This window comes from Populus alba, chromosome 17, assembly GCF_005239225.2.
Source record: "Populus alba chromosome 17, ASM523922v2, whole genome shotgun sequence".
NCBI lineage: Eukaryota > Viridiplantae > Streptophyta > Magnoliopsida > Malpighiales > Salicaceae > Populus > Populus alba.
In genome coordinates, this window is record NC_133300.1 from 619,716 (window position 1) to 632,196 (window position 12,481).

Below are 12,481 nucleotides of genomic sequence, written 5' to 3' on the forward strand. Positions count from 1 at the left end.
TTGCGAAGGTGTGACATTTAGTTGTGCTAGAAAAATATTTTAAATTATAAATAGTAACTTCTAGGTGGGAATCAACAATGAACGTAGTGGTAGGCCTTCTAAACCCTGCCAAGGACACATAAAAGAATTTTGTTCCCCGTTCAAAAGTGGATTTGTGGTTGGTTGTCGCACCCTAAAAAAAATCCGCGCCGCGGCATCGACTGGCGATTTTTTATCGTTGTTGTGTGCGTTTTCTTTGAATTCGTTCGTTGGAGTCGCCACCTAGTAATTCATTGAGGGCTACTAGGAAACCTGGTGTACTGGTCTTGTCAGAGATCGCGGGTAAGGGACTGGTTGTGGTTAGGGAAGGTATTAGCACCCCTAACGCACCCTACCTAAGGTAAGCTACTTTGTGTTCTGATGCGATTTGAAAATTTAAAATATTAATTAAATTCTAAGGCTTGAATAAATCAGTTATTAAATCCCCGAATATATGTAGAAACTTGTTCTTACATTTTGGTGGAAAATACAACTTGATTTTATTTGTCCTTGAGATATTTAACCATATTTAAATTAACAATTAATTCTTTTTGTCCTTTTTTTTTATAATGATTCAATACCATAAATAAAAAAACAAACATACAAGCACACACAAACATTTCCTTTTTTTTTTTTAATTTATCGTTTTCTCTTTTCTTTTCTTTTATTTCTTTTCCTTTTTCTTCCATATTTACAAAATACAAAAAAAAAAACTCAAAACTAAATAAATATTACATTAAACAATTTGGAAATTACAAAAATGACCCTAAACACCTCTGAACAGTGTCAGGACGACTTCTGGAGCTGCTGGAACAGCGGTAGCGCGTCGTTCCACGCGCCACCGTCACTGGCGGCACATGGATTCACGCGCCGCCGTGAGAAAAAAGCAGGGGATCAGCCACGGCTTCCTCTCTTCTTCTCCTCCTCACCGGCGAAGATGTCGTGACCTGAAAAATAACAAAAAAATGCACACAACAAACAATTGATTTTAATTTTGTTCTCTTTGTTTTAAAATCTGCTTTGGTTTTTTCTTGTTTTTGGCAGATCTGTATGTGTTTCTTCTTCTTCTCCGGTGGCAGATCGGGCATGGAGGAGGAGCTGTCGGTGGTCGATTGAAGCAGGAGCCCGGTGGCAGTGCTGAGGAGATCGGGTCTGTCCACGGTGGCTGAGAGAGAGAAGCCGGTCGGAGCTGAGGAGCGGTTGGCTTCGGTGGGCGCTGGGTTTCGTCTTCTCCTCATCTGTTTCGGGTGGTAGATCGGGCGGTTGCTCTATGGCTGTTGAAGCTTTTGTTCGGTGGCCAGTGGTGGAGAGATGAAGAAGATCGTGGCTCGCGACCAGTTGAAGATGGAGGATCTATCAGCTGCGGGCTGGAAGGCGGCGTTCTCGGTGGCTGAGAGAAGCGCCGCTGGGAAGGAGAAAGTCTGGTGCGTGGGGGAGGTGTTCGAAGTTGCTGTTGAGGTTGAGTCGATGGCTGAAGAGAATGGGAGAGTGAAAGGGAAAGTGAGGGGAGATGGTTGTCGGCTGAAGGTTGAAGATGAGAAGAAAAAAAAGGGGGAACGACTGCGTTTTTTTGGCTGTCTTAGTGGGGAAGAAGAAGAGAAATGGTGATGAAGGGGGAGAGGGTGGCCGGCTCTTTTGGTTTCAAGAGGGAGAAACCGTGGGGGGAGATGGTGAGCGGCCAGTGTCAAAAGAAAAAAATAAAAGCCAAGGGTGGGGGGCGGCTGCCTGGAGAAGAGATAGATTTAGGGATTTTTGTATTTTTTTCTGATCTTGTCAAAATTACCCCTACTTGAATGTGCTGAGGAAACCAGTATTTATAGGCAAAATGTTGCTAGGTTTTTCAACTTGGTCCCTCAACTTCTTTCTTTTTTTGTAAATTTTGATTTTTCTTATTTTTTTGTATTTTTTGAAAACGAGCAATATCAACGTCGACACAATCAGGAAAATCAATGATTTTAAAAATGACTCGTGAAAAGTCGAACGTGTTTGAAAATCTTTTAAAAATTTCAATTCTTTTTTAGACGACGTTGAAAATGCTAAAATGACGAAAATATATTAAAAAACATATTTTTTTGGATTTTCTTTGTTTTTCTCTATTTTTGAAATTTTTTGAAAATATATCAAAACATGGGTCAAAAAATGGGTAGCAACATTGGTTATGCATCATCTACTATTTCAATCGTAATTGTTTTTGTATCCTATTGCTTTCCTTCAATCCATCTAAAATAAGGGTAACGCAATGCCAATGATGAGTAAAGTTGAGAATAATTGAGAGGCTTAACCTTTTGGTTAGCCAACCTTTTCTATATATATGTGCAGGGTAATATACAATAGTAATGGTGAAGTTACAACACAAGAGTATGACTACAATATTTTATATATAGATATTTCCTATATAGATACATTAATAGGCCCCCTCAAGTTGAGGGTGGATGATCAACCTGAAGTAGAAAGAAATGATAGTCGATGGAGTAGTAGGGAGTGGCTTAGTAAAATGATCTGCAAGTTGATCGTGAGAGGGGATAAAACGAATATAAATCTTTTTTCTTCGCAACCTTGTTTCGTACAAAATGATAGTCAACCTCAACATGTTTAGTGCGAGCATGGAAGATAAGATTTGTAGATAAGTAAGTAGCGCTTAGATTATCACACCAAATAATAAGAGTAGAGGTAGAAAGAATCTACAGATCTCTCAATAGATACTGAAGCCAGATAACCTCAGCAATGCCATCAGCCAAGGCTTTATACTCAACCTCGGTGGAGGAGCGAGCAACTGTGCGTTGCTTGCTAGATTTCCATGAAACCGGTGTCTGACCAAAGAAAGCAAGATAACCACCTGTAGACTTGCGATCATCAGTACTACTTGCCCAATCCGTATCTGTAAAGCCATGGAGAGCAAAGGAGAAACTACGAGTGATATGTAAGCCACAGGTGGTCGTACCTCGTAGATAACACAGAATGTGTTTACGACACCCCAATGAGAATCTTTAAGAGCGTGCATAAACTGACAGATTATGTTAACAGCAAAGCAGATATCTGGTCTCGTAAAGGTAAGATATTAAAGAGCACCCATAATTTGACGAAACCGTGTAGGGTTAGAAAACAAGGGATCTGGCAGTATGGTGACTTTAGAAGTAGAGATAGGAGTATCAACTGGTTTGTAAAAGGTCATACCCACTCAAGTGAGGATGTCAAGAATATATTTATACTGGTGTAACATCAGAACCATAGTAGTGGGCTAAACCTCAATGCCCAAAAAATAGTTAACGACGCCTAAGTTACGGAGCTTAAATTCCGAACTCAGTACCTGTATTAGGTGGTGAAGCATAGCGGAGTTGCTACCCGTAAGCAGAATGTCATCAACATAAACCAAAAGATAGAAGATATCAGCACCAATAGATAAGATAAATAAGGAGGTGTCAACCTTGGAAGCATGAAAGCCAATAGAAATTAAAAAATCACTCAGACAAGGGTACCATGCCCGTGAAACTTGTTTCAAACAATATAAAGACTTATGCAACTGGCACTGTAAGCAAGTGTCAAAGTCCGAAACAAACACTAACCAATCACCTGAAGAATAGGACTTATACAAGTGATAAGTTTGCTACAGTATAGGACTCTAATTGTTGTATTTGATTGAAACTCTGCAGCACTGTCTCTGCTGTGTATATAACCTGTGATTCAATGAACAAGCAATATAACGTTTTCACAAAACAGATCCTTCTTCTATATGGTATCAGAGCTGTTGACATAAAATTTTCTTCTCTCTGTCTAGCTCCCATTCAATCACCATGAGTGATTCCTCAAACACCACCCTTGTAACTATTAATGTTACAGCTCAAGCTCCGCTGAAACTCAACAGCACCAACTACCTATCATGGCGACTGCAGTTTCAGACACTCTTTATTGGGTATGATCTGCAAGGCTACATCGACGGTACCAAACCATCCCCATCACAATACCTTACCACCACCTCCCCTCAAACATTAAATCCAGAGTATCACACCTGGATACGTCAAGACCAATTGCTTTTGAATGCAATCATAGGATCCATTACACCATCCATTATTCCATTTATTGCTCGAGCCACAACAGCTCGCGAAGCATGGAATATTCTTGCAGCCACATATGCCACTCCATCACGGGGTCGCATCAAACAAGTAAAAGCCAATCTAAAATCGCTGACCAAAGGCACCCTCAGCATTACAGAATTCTTGCAATCAGTCAAGGGTAAAGCAGAAGAACTCGCAGTCCTAGGAGCACCTATTGACAATGAAGATCTGACGGACAAAATCCTAGAAGAACTAGGTGATGACTACAAAGAACTGGTAAGAGCGGTGCAGGCCAGGGAGAATGCAATTAGTTTTGATGAACTCCATGAAAAACTATTGATGTTTGAGGCCTCACTCCAGACAACCACCAAAGCTGTTCATTTTTCTCCTACTGCACATCCCTCCAATCGCACCAGTGGCAGGTATAACCCCAACAATGCTGGTCGATCCACATCCAACATCTCGGGTGGAAATTGGCGCTCCTCTGCCAACCAACAAAACCGCTACACTGGACAGACTGTGGCCACCCACAACACATCCAACAGCAACCGATTTCAGCCAAGGCCATATCTAGGATATTGTCAAATCTGTGGAATTCAAGGTCACACCGCGAAAAAGTGTCCCTCATTCCGTCTTGTTCCTCTCAGCAACAACCCAAGTTCAAGCCCCTCTCCATGGCAATCGCAGGCTAATCTTGCAGACACTAATTCCTCAAACAGGTCTCCATGGCTCCTAGACAGTGGGGCTTCCCACCACATCACAGCAGATCTCCAAAACCTGGCTCAACACTTGCCCTACACTGGCACAGATGATGTTATGATAGGGGACGGTAAAAGTTTAAGAATTACACACTTGGGCTCCTCTGAAATACACTCATCTACTCACCCTTTTAGACTTACCAATATATTATGTGTGCCTGATATTAAACGCAATTTACTCTCTATATATCAATTTTGCGTTGACAACAATGTTTCTGTTGAATTCTTACCCTGGTGTTTTCTTGTGAAGGATTTGTTGACGGGGGAAATTCGCGCAAAGGGTAAAACCAAAGAAGGTGTGTACGAATGGCCGTGCGTTGTCACCCCTCATGCATTTTCAAGTTTGAAACTCGCTCCAATAAATTGGCATTTTCGATTAGGTCATCTAGCTCCTCCTGTTTTAAACACAATTTTGACTAAGCATAATTTAAATTCATCTTCAGTATTCAAAGATTTTGTCTGCAATGCGTGTCACTGTAATAAGAGTCATAAACTTCCATTCTCTATCTCCACATTGAATTCTCATAAACCTCTTGAAATAATATTCTCTGATGTATGGACCTCACCCCTTTTGTCTATTGATGGTTTTAAATACTATGTAATTTTTGTGGACCACTTCACTAAATACATATGGTTTTACCCGCTAAAGAAAAAATCAGACGTTAAAAACACCTTCATTCGTTTTAAAGCAATTGTGGAAAATTATTTCAAAGAAAAAATTGTGACTCTATATTCTGACAATGGGGGTGAATATATTGCATTAACAGAATTCCTTGTTATGAATGGCATATCTCATTTGACAACCCCCCCACACACTCCTGAACACAATGGATTTGCTGAACGCCGTCATAGACATATTGTGAAAACAGGTCTTTCACTTTTAACTCATGCATCTTTGCCACGTATTTTTTGGTCTTATGCTTTTGCTACAGCAGTCTATCTTATTAATCGCATGCCAACTCCTGCGTTACAAAATCTTTCACCTTACGCAGTTATTTTTCAACATTCCCCGAATTATGAAAAACTTCGCAACTTTGGATGTTTGTGTTATCCTTGGCTTCGCCCGTATACTGCTCATAAATTAGACCCTCGATCCAAACCATGCATTTTTCTCGGCTATTCTTTATCCCAAAGTGCTTATTTATGTTTTGAACCCGAGTCCTCTAAAATCATGGTGTCTAGGCATGTGTCTTTCGTTGAGAATATTTTTCCATATCATTCTTTACATAAACAGGAGCCCCAAAGCAAATCAACCACAATTGACATGTGGATTCCACCACTCATTGTTATTCCATCACCCACCTCTACATCTTGTACACACTCTTCGGCGGCTGCATCTGATGCGCGATCTCTCCCTCCAACCTCTTCACAACCGGAGGTTCTTCCTCCCTCACCAAGCCATCTAGAAACCTCTTCCCTGCCTCCTTCCACAAACTCTACAAATAACCCGGACATCTCAATTCCAGCACCATTAAACCCTCTCCCCTGCCACCCTATGACAACCAGATCCAAAAACAACATTCACAAACCCATTCAAAAACTCACACTCACTACCATGATAAACACTCACCCTCAAGAACCTACTACATTCGCACAGGCCACCAAAGATCAACATTGGAGATCTGCCATGCATGAGGAGTTCAGTGCTCTACTACGCAATGGAACTTGGACTTTAGTCCCACCTGATTGTGCTTCTAACTTAGTTGGCTGTAAGTGGATTTATAGGATTAAACGCAACTCAGATGGCACCGTGGCTCGCTACAAAGCTAGACTCGTGGCAAAAGGGTTTCATCAACGCCCTGGCCTGGACTATCATGAGACATTTAGTCCCGTTGTGAAACCAACGACGGTCCGTATAGTTCTCAGCATTGCTGTCAGCAATGGATGGACACTTCGCCAACTAGACATTAACAATGCATTTCTTCAAGGCACACTGGATGAAGATGTCTACATGGCCCAACCTCCAGGGTTTCATGATCCAGACAAACCCGAGTATGTCTGTAAACTCAGAAAAGCCATCTATGGCTTGAAGCAGGCACCCCGTGCGTGGTATCATGAATTACGCAATTTTTTGCATGCTTCGGGTTTCTCTAACTCCCTGGCAGATACATCTCTCTTCATCTTCCATCAGCAATCTCACATTATTTATCTACTGATCTATGTGGACGACATCATTGTTACAGGTAATAATGCACATGCAGTTAATACATTCATTCAATGTTTAGCAGCACGATTCTCCTTGAAAGACCTGGGTACTCTGCACTATTTTCTGGGGGTTGAAGTTCAACCTCATCACACCGGTGGTATACTTCTCTCCCAGCAAAGGTACATTCTTGATCTTCTCCACCGAACCAATATGGCTCATGCAAAGCCTACGTCTACTCCGCTGCCTCCAGGCTGCAAACTGAGCTTGGACATGGGTGCTCCTCTAGTTGATCCTACACCTTACCGTGCAACATTAGGCAGTCTTCAGTACCTATCTCTCACTCGGCCTGATGTATGTTTTGCTGTAAACAAACTCTCTCAATACATGCACCAGCCCACTGATGTTCACTGGAAATTGGTTAAACGTCTTCTTCGGTATTTACTTGGCACTATCCATCATTGTCTGCTTCTTCATCGTCATTCTCCATGTTCAGTCCATGCCTTTTCTGATGCAGACTGGGGGGGAAACAAGGAAGATTTATCCTCCACCAGCGCCTATGTAATTTATCTAGGTCGGAATCCCATCTCCTGGTCCTCCAAAAAGCAGCACACCACGGCACGTTCATCCACTGAAGCTGAATACAGAGCTGTTGCAGACACAGCAGCTGAAATCAGCTGGGTCTGCTCTTTACTCTCCGAACTACACTTTCCAGTGAGTCATACTCCGGTTATTTATTGTGACAATATCGGTGCCACCCAGCTGAGTTCTAATCCTGTGTTTCACTCAAGAATGAAACATGTTGCCATTGATTTTCACTTCATTCGACAAAAGGTCCAATCCGGTGCTCTACGAGTATCTCATGTCTCCTCGAACGACCAGTTAGCTGATGCACTGACGAAGTCTCTTCCCCGCTCACAATTCTGGATTCTTAAAGACAAGATTGGACTTATTGACCCCGTCCATCTTGAGGGGGCATGTAAGCAAGTGTCAAAGTCCGAAACAAACACTAACCAATCACCTGAAGAATAGGACTTATACAAGTGATAAGTTTGCTACAGTATAGGACTCTAATTGTTGTATTTGATTGAAACTCTGCAGCACTGTCTCTGCTGTGTATATAACCTGTGATTCAATGAACAAGCAATATAACGTTTTCACAAAACAGATCCTCCTTCTATAGGCACATATAAGAGGGAAGAGCAAAGTCAACAAAACCTGGAGGTTTTTTGGTTTTTTTTTGTTCACCCCTAATTTATCATATTTTCTCCTTTCTTGAAATAAGTGACATTGCTCGAATTGGTGCGGTATCGAAAAGGTTCAGACAAATTTTATCTGTAGATGGTCTTCCAATTTTGTGCAAGCAATTTAGTGGCCTTGTGGATAGACTGCTGCGCTATCGAAATGGGTTGGAAATATAATTCTTGAAATATTCATTCATATAATAAGAAATTCAGCAAATGATTGGACCTTCTTTTCACCATAAAAAATAATTTCAAGGCCGGGCTCCAAGCAACCTCAACGCCACTGGCTCGAGTAACAAACTCCCTAGCTAATCTAATTGCTAGCATGCACGACATAATTTCCTTCTTGGCTGAATGATACCGGAATCTGTCCCATCAGCGTTGTTACAAGATGCACCAGCTGGTTGATTCTTGTAAGTTAGCCTCCAGCCCTTCATTTTGATCCCAGTACACGGGGACTTTTTACTACAATCAAATCTCACTGCTGGTAATTTTATCCCCAGAAGCCTGACCAGGACAGTAGTTTTGGTCAATGACATTGGGATTTTGCACGTTTTTCATGACAGCATGTTGAAATAAAACATTCCTTACAAAACCATTGCTTGTCCTCCCGGCCCCAGGTCTTGATTCCCAACCCATTTTGAGTACCGATGAATGTAACGGTTTTAACTGTCACACTTTGCACCCCTGGCTCTTTAAGATCCTTGCCTAAACTACCAATGCTGCAAGATACAACACAACGTTTGAGTCCCACATTTACAGCCGCGTATAGATTCTGTATGTAAACATCATCATCGATCTTATGCGTAGATAATTAATTAAAGATAGATCATGTATTATATATAGATGTGGAGGTCATGAGCTTAATTATTTAATTTCATCACTACCTGATTCCATGGCAGCGCCACATACAACATTTTCGATCCACAAGTTGGTGGTTCCGGCACCTACCAAGATACAATCATCACCGGTTCCAATCTTGGAGTTCAAGATGGTGACACCGGTGGATGGTTGTACATGAATGCCATCGGTGTTTGGATTTCAAATAATTAGATTAATAGTGTTTGTCGCATGTCAGAAAATCCACGCGGCATCGGCTGGCGATTTTTTCTCTCGTTGTGTCGTTTGCTTTGATTGGTTCGTTGGAGTCGTCACCTAGTAATTTATTGAAGGCTACTAGGAAACCGGATGTACTGGTCTTGTCAGAGATCCCGGGTAAGGGACTGGTTGTGGTTAGGGAAGGTATTAGCACCCCTAACGCACCCTACCTGAGGTAAGCTGCTTCGCGAATTTGATGTGTTAAAGAAGTTTTAATAATTGTCTTTTCATCGGATATTAGAAATACAACTTACGTATAAGTTAGTAAATCTGGACCGTGAGCCAATCAAAATATTAAATTCTTCTTTATTCTTGTAATTTTATCATAAAAAAAATAATTAAAACATTCATAAAACAAATACGAACACACACATACACTTTCACTATTTTTGTTTCTTTTCTTTTTTCTTTTCTTTCCTTTTTTCTTTTCTTTTCTTTTACATCCACAATACAAAATACAAATAAAAAATTCAAAACTAAACAAAAATTACATCACGACCGCAGGGAAAGAATACAAAAAAAATACAAAATAGTCCCTAAAATTCAGCAAAAACAATTCTGGGTCGCCTGAACAGTAACGACGCGTCTCCCCACGCGCCACCGCAGGGAAAGAACTAGGATACAGCAGATCACGACCGGCTTCTCCTTCGGTCTTCCTAGACCATCTGTGACCTGTGAAACAAGAAGAAAAACGCACACAACAGTCGATTTTAGATTTTAGATTTCTTCGTTTTTCAGATTTGATTTTTATTTCCTTCCTCTTCTCTGCCATGGACGGGTCTGCTGTAGAGGAGACCCTTTACTTTTGTTGCTACCCAATTTTTGACCCATGTTTTTGATATATTTTCAAAAAATCCAAAAATAGAGAAAAACAATGAAAATCCAAAAAATATGTTTTTTAATATATTCTCGTCATTTTAGCATTTTCAGCGTCGTCTAAAAAAAGAATTTAAATTTTCAAAAGATTTTCAAACGCGTTCGACTTTTCACGCGTCATTTTTAAAATCATTGATTTACCTCATTGAGTCGACGTTGATATTGCTCGTTTTCAAAAAATACAAAAAAATAAGAAAAATCAAAATTTACAAAAAAGAAAGAAGTTGAGGGACCAAGTTGAAAAACCTAGCAACATTTTGCCTATAAATACTGGTTTCCTCAACACATTCAAAGGGGGGGGCAATTTTGAAATATCAGAAAATACAAAAAAAAATAACCTAACCCTAAACCTATCTCTACCAAGCCTGCCGCCCCCCTTCCCCCCTGGTTTTAATTTTTTCCTACAGCCGCCGGCCACAAACAAAAGCCAAACAACCACTTCCCTCAGCCTCTACCCACGTCGTTGCCCCATTTTCTTCACCTTTTCCAGCCAACAAAACCGGAGCAGCCACCACAGCCGGTTCTCTCCTCCTCTCCCTCCGTTGGACTCTCCCCTTCTCCTCAGCCAGCCCCAAGCCACAAAGAAACCATTACCCCCTCACAAATCTTCTCTACAGCGGTCACCCAAAACCAAGGAGAAGCCGCCGCCCCAAACCGCTGAAAAGAAACAAATCGGAGAGCACCTCCTCGTCTCTGCTCTCTCTTCTAGCCAGACAGCGACGGTCCTTCCCTTCTCGGAGGCAAAGAAACCAGCGGCCCTCTCTCAGTCGACCTCCATCAACCGGCCGAATAGCCTCCAGCGGCCACCAGCACCAACACCCATCCGATCTGCCAAGAGGAGTAAAGACCGGACAGCCATCCCCTCTCCATCAAAGCTCCACCGCAGCCATCACAGGCCACCAGCAGCACACGCGCGGTCGTTCCCCCTTGGCCTCGCCACCACCGAAAGTAGAGAAGAAGGCGAAACCAAGAAGAAGCAGAGGCGCAATGGAGAAGAAGAGAAAGAGGAGCAGATCTGAAACAGGAAGAAAAGAAAAATAAAATAAAACCAACTGGATTGTGTCCTTTTCTTCTTTGCAGGTGATGTTGCTCCTCACTGCCAGTGTAGGAGGGAAGAGGAGATGAAGTCGAGCCGGATCCACCAGTTTGTTCCGGTTTGTCTGCGGCAGCGCGTGGAGCAGACGCGCCGCCACTGTTTAGATGCCCAGAAGATGTTCCCAGCACTGTTCCGGTGGTGCCCTGTAAATTCCAGATTGTTTTGGGGCTATTATTGTAATTTTAATGTAATGTTTGTTTAGTTGTGTTGAATTTTTGTATTTTGTAAATATGGATGTAAAAGAAAAGAAAAGAAAAGAAAAAAGAAAAGAAAAGAAACAAAAAATAGTGAAAGTGTATGTGTGTGTTTTTTTTGTATTTATTTTTATGAATGTTTTATTTACTTTTTTATTTATGATAAAATTGCAAAGATTAAAGAAGAATTTAATATTTTGATTGGATCACGGTTAAGAATTATTAACTTATACGTAAGTTATTTCTAATTTCCGATGAAAAGATAATTATTAAACTTCTTTAACGCATCAAATTCGCGAAGCAGCTTACCTCAGGTAGGGTGCGTTAGGGGTGCTAATACCTTCCCTAACCACAACCAGTCCCTTACCCGCGAATCTCTGACAAGACCGGTACATCCGGTTTCCTAGTAGCCCGCAATCAATTACTAGGTGGCGACTCCAACGTATGAATTTAAAGCAAACACAACAACGATAAAATTCGCCAGCAGATGCCGCACGAGGATTTTCCGACGTGCGACAACTTTGGTGGCCACAATTTTCTATACACGAAGGTTACTCCATGGTTGCAGATCCAGCGACGAGAAGGAGTGACGGCCGGGAGGGGGGTGACGCTGCTGGGGTCGCTGCTGCTGTCGTCCGTTCGGCGGCTTCGTTGTCGATGGAGATGAAGAGATCATTGGAGGAGAAGCAGGTGGCCGGCGAGAAGGGAGAGCGAAGGGGGACAGTGCTAGTCTCTGTCCAGCGTGAGGCTAAGCTCGGGCTGTTGAAGCTACGGTGGAGAGGTTGTCTTGGAGCTGCTCGTGGTCGATTGCTCTGACCGCTGCTACTGGAGGCCGAACGAAAGGGGAGACTTGCGTTGTGTGGCCGACGGCTGGTCTGTGAGAAGGAGAAAAATGAGCAGCCGAGAGAGGGGCTGTGGGAGGCTGCGGTGGAGGGGACGAGAAGATAGTATATGGGGAGGAAAATTCCTAGCCGGGGGGAAGAAGGGCAAAGTCCGGTTGTT